This window comes from Felis catus, chromosome A2 (genome assembly GCF_018350175.1).
Source record: "Felis catus isolate Fca126 chromosome A2, F.catus_Fca126_mat1.0, whole genome shotgun sequence".
In the NCBI taxonomy this organism is placed as follows: Eukaryota; Metazoa; Chordata; class Mammalia; order Carnivora; family Felidae; genus Felis; species Felis catus.
The window spans coordinates 128,299,260-128,310,188 of NC_058369.1; the positions used below are offsets into that span (position 1 = coordinate 128,299,260).

General features: G+C 37.7%; 1 long non-coding RNA gene across 2 annotated transcripts; it reads left to right on the top strand.

The window, feature by feature from the left end:
- The first annotated feature begins 249 nt into the window (after positions 1-249).
- Positions 250-8,026, top strand: LOC109497549. Of its 2 annotated transcripts, XR_006594419.1 has the most exons (3): positions 255-377; positions 2,535-2,627; positions 7,797-8,026. It is a non-coding gene; the product is annotated as an uncharacterized LOC109497549 (long non-coding RNA). The 2 variants fall into 2 exon arrangements; XR_002153822.3 differs by lacking the exon at positions 2,535-2,627 and having other exon boundaries at positions 250-377.
- The last annotated feature ends 2,903 nt before the right edge of the window (positions 8,027-10,929 follow it).

Below are 10,929 nucleotides of genomic sequence, written 5' to 3' on the forward strand. Positions count from 1 at the left end.
TAAAATAGTTTTTAAGGAAATTTAAACAAAGACTTGAATGGGGCAGCGCCACACAGTGAGCGATTAGGAGAAGGTGGATAGGAGGCAAGGAAAAGACCCCTAAAGGAAGCAAGGAAACAAAGAAACTCCGCCCCTGGCTACCACCAAAAGCCTACTTGTCTGTTTGCAATTGGTTGTTCCTTAGCGTTCTGTTTATGGTAGGCTGTTTGTGATTGGTTGTTGCGTGGGCTGTTTGTGATTGGTTGTTGCCTTACCTTTTTGTTTCTGTCCACACCCCTGGCGTCTCGGCCTGCCGCTTTAATGGCTTTCTTGTTTAATTTGACAGCGGTAGCACCAGCTCTCTGCAGGTGGAAGTAACGGGACAGATGAAGAAAAGGGTAAGAATATGTTTTGTAAACGGTAAAGTGCACTGTAAGTGCCAGGACTCATCCTTTTCAGTCTCCCCAATCTGCAGCTCAAGCCTCCTGTGCGTGGGGCCTGTGCAGTCACCAGGAGCCACTAAGGCCTCATTCTCAGAAAGCCTCGCGCTTAGGTGAATGTCCTACTGTTGCCATCTTGAAATGCTGAACAGTTTTGTCTTCTGCCTGTGTTTTATTAAGTGAAGGCCAGTGGGAAAATGGAGCACAGGAGGAGAGGAACGAAATATACTTAATACGCATGTCCGCAGCTTCTTGCCGCCTAATTACCTACAGCACAGAATCCCCTTGATACTTGAGGCTGATTAAGACTAGGCTGAGTGAGTGGTGGGCCCGGTCGGGTAGAAACAACTTGTTTCTAACACAGAAAGAATACAGTGATGGCCTTCTAAAAAAACATAAACAGCTAAGGAATTCTAGCATACTTTTCTTACCTGTGTTACTTCTTTGCATTAGCCAGCCATGTGCACTGAAAATAATAAAAAGAAAGGAAAAATAGGACTTCCGTTTTTTCCCCTCCCTTTCGGTACTTCCTTACACATCAGTCAGCCAAAGGTAAAAGTGTAGAATGTATGCACGTTAGAGACGTGAAATAAAAGGGGTGGTGATGGTTGTACAACAGTGTTAAGGTACCAAGACCACTGCACTATACATTTAACAGCTAAGATGGTAAATTTTCTGTTAGGCTTATTTTACCACAATTAAAAGTATTAAAAATTAAAGAAGTAAAACCAGTTGAGTTAGTGTTGTGGAATGTTTCTGCTGTTCTGGTGAGAATGAAACACATCTACATACACAAGCTAAGGTGTATGAATTACATTATTTTGTGGTGCCACATAGGAGTTAAATCCTCTCATGTTTTCCTTTACTGTGACATTGCAAAATATAAAGTGAATGGTGAAATTAATTCAATTTAAAGTTGTAATTAAAAAAATTAGAATTATGGTAAATAGCAAATAATAAATACCATGAAAAGTTGAGAGACTGCAGACTAAAGGAAATATATAAAAAACATATTTTAGTACTTTTAGAGGAACTGTTTTTCCTACTTACTACGCAAGGGGCCCCACATTTTCATTTTGCACTGGGCCTTGCAAATCATGTAACTAATCCTTTTCACCTGTGTTATGTTTACATTGGTGAGGAATGTTTTGGGAAATGTTAAGATTGCACGTAACCCCACATACATAGTTTTGTGAGCACAAAGTGCCTAGTGGAATGCTCAAAATAGAGATGTACACTTTTAATTTGAGCCTTTACCGCATGTCATGTTGTTAACAAGCTTATTCTGTGAGTTCTCTTGTATTGCTTTTTTCTTTGATTCATTTCTTGATACACGTGCTATTTGAGAGATGTATTCAACGTCTCAGCCTGGCATTAATCAGTGACAACATTTAACAATGAAAAGTTAATGAAGCAGAAAGGATTTTAATTGTTGCTAACCGTCTTTTCACTTTTGCTAATTGCTTTGTGGGTTTTCCATACATCTTCTTTAGGTTTAAAGAATTCTCTAAAAGACAGGAATAAAGAAAGAAAGAAACAGTTTTAAATTCTCGCATGCCTTTTCAAGTCGTTCTTACCAATTCTATAGCAATAGAAAGAAAAAAGGAATGTTTCCTGCAGTTATGAAGACCCCTCAGTGCTCAGTTAGACATTGAAGGTTGGTCGGCCTCTCTTTCAGTCACTCTTTACATCTGTACTTCCTTTTTATAACTTTTTCTATAGAATTTATGTCTTTAAATCCTCCCTATGCTAATATTTTCAGATTATTGATTACTGATAAAAGAAAGGAACACTTAATAAGTTTCTTCCTTCACTGTATTTCAATTTTTCCATTTTATCCCCTCCTCCTTTCCTGCACCTGTATTACTGACTCAAGTGCCTCTTATCTTCAAAGCATATTTGAGACCTGTGTCACAGCTGCAGGGAACCAGGCAGATATTGAACCTTAGAATCTTGCTTTTTTTTTTCTTTTTTTAAGTGAAAGGGTCAGGAATATCCACTCCGTTGCCCACTTGGTAGGTCACTCTAAACTTAAGCTCTTATTTTTATTTTCAAGGGATATAAAATATGCTGCCTTTGATATTAAGCAAGGTCCTATTGTTCTTCTGTCAATAGAGTTTGCACTTTGAATTGTATTTTGACTTGAAGCAAGGATCCATCTATGTTGCCTTTCATGATCTGCTCTGGGACCAACAGCCAGCCTGAAAGGTATACTTAACTGGGGTGGTGGGTGCAGTTCAGTCAGTGGCTGAGAAACAGATTATCCACAAACCAGGTTTATTAGAACCTGATTCCTGTCACACTAAAATGCTCTACTTTGATACCGCCAAACCTAAATGGACACTTCCCTGTGCTTGGTTAGCCCTACTTTGTAGCATTTGAACACTGATACCTGCTTTTTCTTCTTTTGGTTTCTAGGTCATCACTTTCTCTTTTTAATTCTTTATGGTTGTATGTCTTTTTTCAGCTGCTGCTTTCCTCTACCAGTTCCTCTTAAGTGAGAGGGTTCTGCAACGCTTGATTCTCAGCCCTGTTTTCCTTTTACTGTATAGTATTTTCACTTGATCTCATTTAAAATCAGAGCTTCAGCTGCTTGGTGTGCCCTGTTGACCTGTCTCCTGCCTAGATCTCTTTCTCGAGTTGTTTTCTTTATTTTCATTGTATTAATTAGGAAAATATCAGTGGTAATGAACAGAAAGTCTGATAAAAAGCTGAAGAAAATAGGACATACTTCTTGTCACGTACTGAATAATAAGTCCAGAGATAGTCCATGGCTTTTGCAGAAGTCCTTCTAATCATTAGTGATCCAAGTTCTGTCTGTCTTTTTGCTCCAGAACTGCTAGTGTATTGGCTTTTGTCCTACTGCTTGTTGCTTCCTGGTCATGCAAAGGCTGTTTTGTCTCCTGGCATCACATCCATGTTCCACAAAGGGAGTGTGGAGGAAGTGATAAACAGTTGAATCTGTATTTTCTTTATTAGAAGGCAAAATATTCACCAAAACTCCCACCAAGCGTGTGTTCAGATATATTTCTGATGAAATGTCACTATCTATAACCTTACGGTGGATCATAAAATTAATTTTTAAGCTTTTTTCTTCTATGATCAAGATAGGAAAGGAGAATGTAGTTTTGAATAGTTTATCTGCAGTTTGGGGTAACCAGTCCAGATTTTGGGTAACTTTCCAGTTTTGGCCTGTTTTCATACTTGATATCTCTAACTGGCTATTCCACAGATACCTTAAACTCAGCCTGTAGATTTTTTGGGAAGGGAGTAAAATGTGGAACAGGGAATGGCAAATGATAGGTTCCATGTTTTTGTGGTTTTAGTCCGGGGATGAAGTTCATGTCTCGGTGTAGGGCAGCTGAAATTGCCATAGAAAACCTTAGAGGAATAGAGGAGCCTGTGGTAGCTACAGCTTAAGGGAAGAAGAGAGAGCCAGAAAATGGAAGCCCTAGGTATGTGCAGAAACTCATACTTAACAAAATTATAAAAGATAATGGTACATACGATTTTATACATTGGGTGATCCAAAGTGTTGCTAGAAGGGTTCAGAGAAATTCGAGGGAGTCCAGGGGTGATTATAAGAGATTCAGGTAGACTTTCATAGAAATTGCAGCACTTTAACTGGATTCTGAAAGATTCATTTTATTTTCCCACGAAAGGATGGCAAAGATTCATGTCCAGTGAACTATCAGAATCAATAAAACTTTTGGTGCCTGCAGCTTAAATCAGAGGGAAAATGGTATTGGGATTACTGTAGACATTCCTGTAGGGAAAATATGAGTCAAGGGCATTTGGGAAGCTCTTTAGAAATAACAAATGCATGATGCCTATACCTGGACTTCCAGACAGAGAATGCTAGAAGCATCTGATTAACCCTCTCCTCTTTAGTTACTGACAAAGTAAGTGCTTTATAGCACTAACAGGTCGCTGCAAGGTAGAAGAAAGCAAGATAAGGCCAAAGGAGAGAGAGAAACACCAAACACTGCATTTCTTTGTCAAAAACTCTATGTACCTATAGTAATGTGTGAACTCCACCTAAAGGTTGGGCTGACCTAGACCACACATGTAAGGATAGACTCAACAATGCTAAAAATGAAAGGACTTAACTGAGATTTGAATTTCCATCTACTGCAGGTGAAATGGAGTTGGAATTTGTATCTAACCAAATTAATTTCCCGTATTTTCTGCTAAGTCAAAAACACGAACATTCTTCAGAACGATATTAAAAAATCTAGAGACTCCAAAACACAATTTTGTGATGCTCAGAACAAAATCCATTTTTGCTTAAAATATGAAGAACTAGGAAAATGTGATCATTTCAGGGGGAAAAACAATCAGTTGAGGTGAACTGCTGGGTGATCCATATCTTTATTTCTTAGACAAGACCTTTAAGTAGCTATTATAAGTATGGCCAATTAAGTAATGAAAAAAAAGATAGGTTATCTCAGAAGATAAATGGAAAATTTAAAAAGACACAAAAAGGGAATTATAGGGAAAAATATAATATCTGAAAGTTTAAGAAATTAGTGCGTGGATTTAATAGCACAATAAATATGATAGAGTCAGTGAATTTGCTGAAAATAAACCCTAAAGATGAGAGATCAAATACATTAAAAAATGAAAGAGTTTCAGAGAATTGTTGAATAATTTCAACAAATTTAAAATATAGTTAATCAGATTATAGAATGAAAGGAGAAAGAGAAAGGATCAGAAAAAAAATATTTGACAAAGTAATTGCTAAAACTTCCCAAACTTCTTGAATGAACATGACATCCCTATGGGCAAAATAGGTAGGCAGCTAACAAGGGTACTGTTAAATAGTCTTTTTTAATACTGATGAATAATTTAAACATAGCGAGAATACATGAGCTGAGGATGGTTTCCCTAATAAAAAGCCATGATCCTTTTCCCAGGTGCCTGAGACAGTTTTCAGATCCAGAAACCACTGACTAATGAGGTGGCAGTCCACAGAAGGAAGGACCCTGTAAAAGCACTGGCAAATATATATTGTAATAATGCTTCCCAGGAAGGACCTATAGCTGTTTTCTTGGGTAAATGTATACTGGGGGGAAAAGGAATACCCAGACATTTTGAGGACTATCAGACACAGTTGAAGTTGACACAGATATCTGAAAACTGGAGGGGCATCATTGACCACTGTTAGGGTGGAAACTTATGGAGACAGTGTAGTAAATGGGAGTCTTGGCCCAATCTGGTTTATAGTAGGTCTACTGGGTCCATTTACCCAACCAATAATCATTCCCCTGGTCTCTGAATATATAAATGGTACTAACATAATTGGCCGTTAGAGTAACTCTAACTGCTACTTAGAGTCCTTGACCAGTAAGGAAGTAAAAGTAGTGGTGACAAAGGCTTCCCTCCCTTCAAGGTGCTGAGAAATAAAACACAGTATCTCATCCTGCTTATATGTTTGTGGAAGAGGGATTAGCAAAAATTGGTGCCATCTTTAAGAATCTCAAGAATGCAGAGGTGGTATTACCTATTGTATTTCCATTTAATTTATCAGTCTGGCTCTTGCAGAAACCAAAAGGATATTAAAGAATGACCATAGTCTCAACTGTAAGTTTAACCTAGTTGTAGCCCTGATCACACATGCTGCATTAGACGTGGCATTTATTACTTGAGCCAATTAATATGGGTAAAGGTTAACGTTATGCATTCTTTTCTATCCCAGTCAGTAAAAAGGATAAACAGTTAACATGCACATGGAACAGATAAAAATATACACTTAGAATTTTGTCCTAGAGTTATATTAACTCTTTCATGTCTAAGATTTCTTAGGGCACAAAAACATGAACCATAAAAAAGAGGATGAATTGGATATTATTAAAATTAAAAAGTTTTGTTTTTTGAAAGACACCATGAGGAAAATGAAATTCAAGATGAAGAATGGGAGAAGATATTCACAATAAGATATTTGACAGAGAATTTAAGTCCAGAATATTTTTAGGACTTTTGTAATTCAGTAATAAAATAATCACTTCCTCTGCACAACACAGATAATTGGTTAAAATATTTGAGCCAACACCTCACTGATAAATATATATAAATGGACAAAAAAGCACATGAAGGGATGCATGGCATCATTAGTTATCAGAGAAATGCCGATTAAAACTATAGTGAGATACCACTTACACACCTATTAGAAAATTGATAATACCAACTATTGGTGATAATGTAGAGCATCGGGAATTCTCATACATGTCTGGTATGGATGTAAAATCATAGGGCCACTTTGGAAAACTTTGTTTCTTAAGAGCTTAAACATATACCTACCACATAAGCCAGATATTCCACCCCCAGGTATTTTTATAGCAACTTTAGTTACATTAGCATGAAATGGAAACAGCCACTTGGTCCTCACCCACAAATCCAACTCATCTGTAGCAATAAGGAGGAGTAGATGGATGGTTGCCTTGGGCTGGGTTTGGAAGGAGGGATGAATTACAAAAGGATTCAAAGAAATTTGGATGATGATAGAAATGTTGTGATTGTAATTATAGTGGTTTTTATGCAGCTTTACGTGTCTATCATAACTCATTGAATTATATACTTCAAGTGAGTATACTTTATTATACACAAATTATACCTCAAAATTGATTTTAAAAAATCTACAGTGATTTCCAGTACCTTTTAGGGGAAAGGCCAATTTTGCTGGTTAGCCTAAAAATTCTTTTCAATTCAGCCCCACGGCTAATTGCTCTGGTCCCAACTGCTGGCAGTTCTCCATATAAAGCACCATTACTTATACTTTCCAAGTGCATCATGCTCCTGCTGTTCAGCGCTCCTCTCCTTTCTCTACCACTGTAACTTTTATTGATTCTTTAAGAATCGTCTCATGCATAGTCTTCTCTAGGAAATGTTCACTGGTTCTCTAGCATGAGTTGATGACTGTCTTGGGTGTTTCATTCCCCAGTGCCCCCAGCACCCACCTGTCACATGACGGGCTGTGTAGGTACTGTTGCCTTCCTTAATCTCCTCACTGGATTTTGTATTTTGTAAGGACAGAGACTACACTATAGTCATTTTTTCTATCTTCACTCTCTGGCACAGAGTAGATATTTAGGTGTTTAATAACTACTTGCTGAATAAAGTATTAATATGTAAAGATAAGTTTCAGCGTTTTACATTGTTATTATTTGCACTTTCGAGGCAATAGGACAATATAAGAAACTTCTGGAGGGAGAGGCTCCTGTCTGAATGTTGCAGAAAGTAACAGGATTACTTTATGAACTCTGCCTCGTACTTCCATACACGTTGTTTTTGTACTACAGAACTACTCTGTTGGTAAAACATGAAATAGATAGAACTTGATTATAGTCCCCTACTTAGAGGTACTGTTCTTTTTCACAGCGAACGTTCAGTGTCAAGTGGCTTCCAGTTCTGCAGAGCACCCTTTCATCATGCTGAAATGCGACTGGCCTCCTGTGTCTTCTCTCCCCAGGCATTGCTCTTATTTCACCTGGTTCTTGTCTGTCCCATTTTGTGCAGTCATTTCTAGGCTCCTTTGAAATTTCATGCCCCCCCCCCTTTTTTAAATCAAGATTGCCTAATAAAAAATAATGGTAAGATTTCAAGCCTGATACACAGAGTGGTCCCTGATTAGGCTGAGAATTACCGTGTTTGGAATCTATTGTTGATATCATGTTTTTGGAGCTTGAGGGTTGCATGAAATTGTGTAGCATGTACATCTTTGGGATAGCCAAGGCCTTTTGGTTTTTGGACATGACAAACTCTAGGTTTCCAGGTTCTAGCCTAGAAGACAAAATGACTACAGAAGGAAAAGGTGCTAGGATTATATATGTCTTGTGCCTTTTTTTTTCAATAAAGGGCACTGATTTTTTTTTTAATGTTTATTTTTGAGAGAGAGCGAGAGCATGTGAGCTGGGGAGAGGCAGAGAGAGAGGGAGATAGAGAATCCAAAGCCGGCTCCACATTGTCAGTGCAGAGCCCCACACAGGGCTCAAACTCACAAACAGATCGTGACCTGAGCCAAAGTCAGATGCTTAACCAGCTGAGCCACTTGGATGCCCCTTGTGCCTTTTACTCATAAACTGAAAATGGTCTCTCTCTTTTTTTTTTCTTGACATACATGTGATTTGTTTCTTTCTCTACCTGTATCCAAATTATTACTGGCATTTAAAAATATTTTTTTCACTCTTTTCACAATCCTCTGTATTTGCCTCTTTTTTTCATATTTCCTCTCTCACCTTTTCTCACTGTTGCATCCAAATGATGAGTTCTTAAAGATTTTGAGTACACCACTTTCTCTTGTGTGGCTCATTTTTAAGCATTTTATGAAGGGTGAAAAGAAGCAACCCATATTACTTATGATTGTGAAGAAAAATGACAATAGTAATGACTGTTAACAACAATAATAAGTTATTGGCATTGTTACCTTCTTGAAGGGATGATGTGAACACTTTAGCCTAGTACTTTATAAAATGCTCCGTTGAAGGAATGCTTTAAGTAAAATATAGTAATTGTTCCTAGCATTTTGACTAGTATTGTAGTAAAGTACTATTTGGACCCAACTGTGATGTGGACTACTTATAATTTTTTTTTTTTTTTTGCATTGAGACTATAATCCACATGTACTGATTCTTGGATACTGCTATGTTAAAATTATATCAATGACTCCATTTTTCCTCTTTAAAAAATAGTTTCAGATGAAAAGTTCAAAGCCTTTACTCTCTGAGGTTGTTTGAATGTTTCATAACGAAGTCAGTTCTCTATACTGTAGACACACACACTGCAGTACTCAGTGCAGGACCACCTGTCCATCTGTCACTCCCGCTTGTGACAGAACATGAAAAAGGTCACTGGGGTTGTTTTTATGGTAAACTGGAATGATCTTCTTACATCAGTTAAATTTAAAATCTCCCCAACTACTAAAAACATAAACTCCTTTTCTAGAGAGGATAAAAGATGAAACAGAAAAAGCTTCACTTAACACTACAAATTTTGCAGGATGTTTAGAGTTGTATAAATATGCTCTATGGAAGATTTCTGTTTCCTTGAAAATATAATTTGACTCCATTACAGAATTACAGATAAAAGATGACCGTTTAACCTGCTCATGTTCATAAGTATGCAAGATTTGTTTGCAGAGTGAAATTGTTTCTAAATTAGGCAAAAGATTAAATGTGGCACCAAGATAAAAGTACTTTGCTTACCATCTTGAACACAGAAGCTGAAAAATCCTCATATGTAGGAAGAAAATGGAAAGGAAATAGGCTTTACCTGAGCTGTTGATCACCCAGCTAACCTGAAGATTAAACCAAACATTCATTTGAAGGCAGAGAAGGATCTCAAGGACTAGATCAGAAGAGAGGGCTTTAGGAGGTCAGCAAAGTTACATGGGTTCAGTCACAGGCAAATAGATAAGGATGGCCTGGCTGTGAGGGCATAACAATAAGAGCTTGCCTAGGACAGAGAGGAAGAAATGTAGCCAGAGACTTAGTTGTCTTATTAGGAAACAAGAGAAGTCAAGTCATTAAATGCAGGAAAATACAGGGCAGGTGACTATTCAATACTAGAGGTTACTGACATACTTACTTGTTAAGCCTCCACAAGTGTGCATATTTGAAGGTGAATTACTCATAGTTGGAGGTTAAATTTTATGATACATTAAGACATGTTATAAGTAGTTTGCTGTTTAATGAAAATGACATGTACATACTCACATTATATTTAAAAATGTTACAGTAAAAAGAATTGTCTATTATTCCCAGAGATTCTTCCTTTTATATCAGTTTAACAACTGAAACTGTCCTAGGATTTATACATTCACTGCGTTTTATTTGTTTATATAAAAATCCAACTGTCTTGGGTTTTTCACTGACACTTTTGTTTCAATGTGTAAGGGCCAGATAATAACAGTGGTTTCTCAATCTTGGAAGAGTGTCGGAAGCCTCTTTAGCTCCACAGGTGAAATTAACTTTTCCCTTCTTGTCCCTGTTTTTTTTTTTTTTTAATTTTTTTTTTAACGTTTATTTATTTTTGAGACAGAGAGAGAGAGCATGAACAGGGGAGGGGCAGAGAGAGAGGGAGACACAGAATCCGAAACAGGGTCCAGGCTCTGAGCTGTCAGCACAGAGCCCGACACGGGGCTCGAACTCAGGGACCGTGAGATTGTGACTTGAGCCGAAGTCAGCCGCTTAACCGACTGAGCCACCCAGGCGCCCCATCCTTGTCCCTGTTTTAAATTCAGCCCCTTGTTCTTTTCTTTGGCACTTAAGTGACTCAGAACTGAGAAATTGTTGCTTCTGCTCCTAGTCGTTCTTTATTTAGCCTATATACACCAAGAACCTGCTCTGTGCCAGAGCTGTTCTGGGCTCTAGAGAGAGAACAGGTCAGGGAGATCTATTTTAAAGGCAATAACCACAAATAATGAAAAGCTAGTTTCAAATATTACTCTGTGCTATGGAGAAAGTAAAGCAGGTGACTGGCCTGGAGGATAGGAAGACTTAAGGTTGAGAAACAA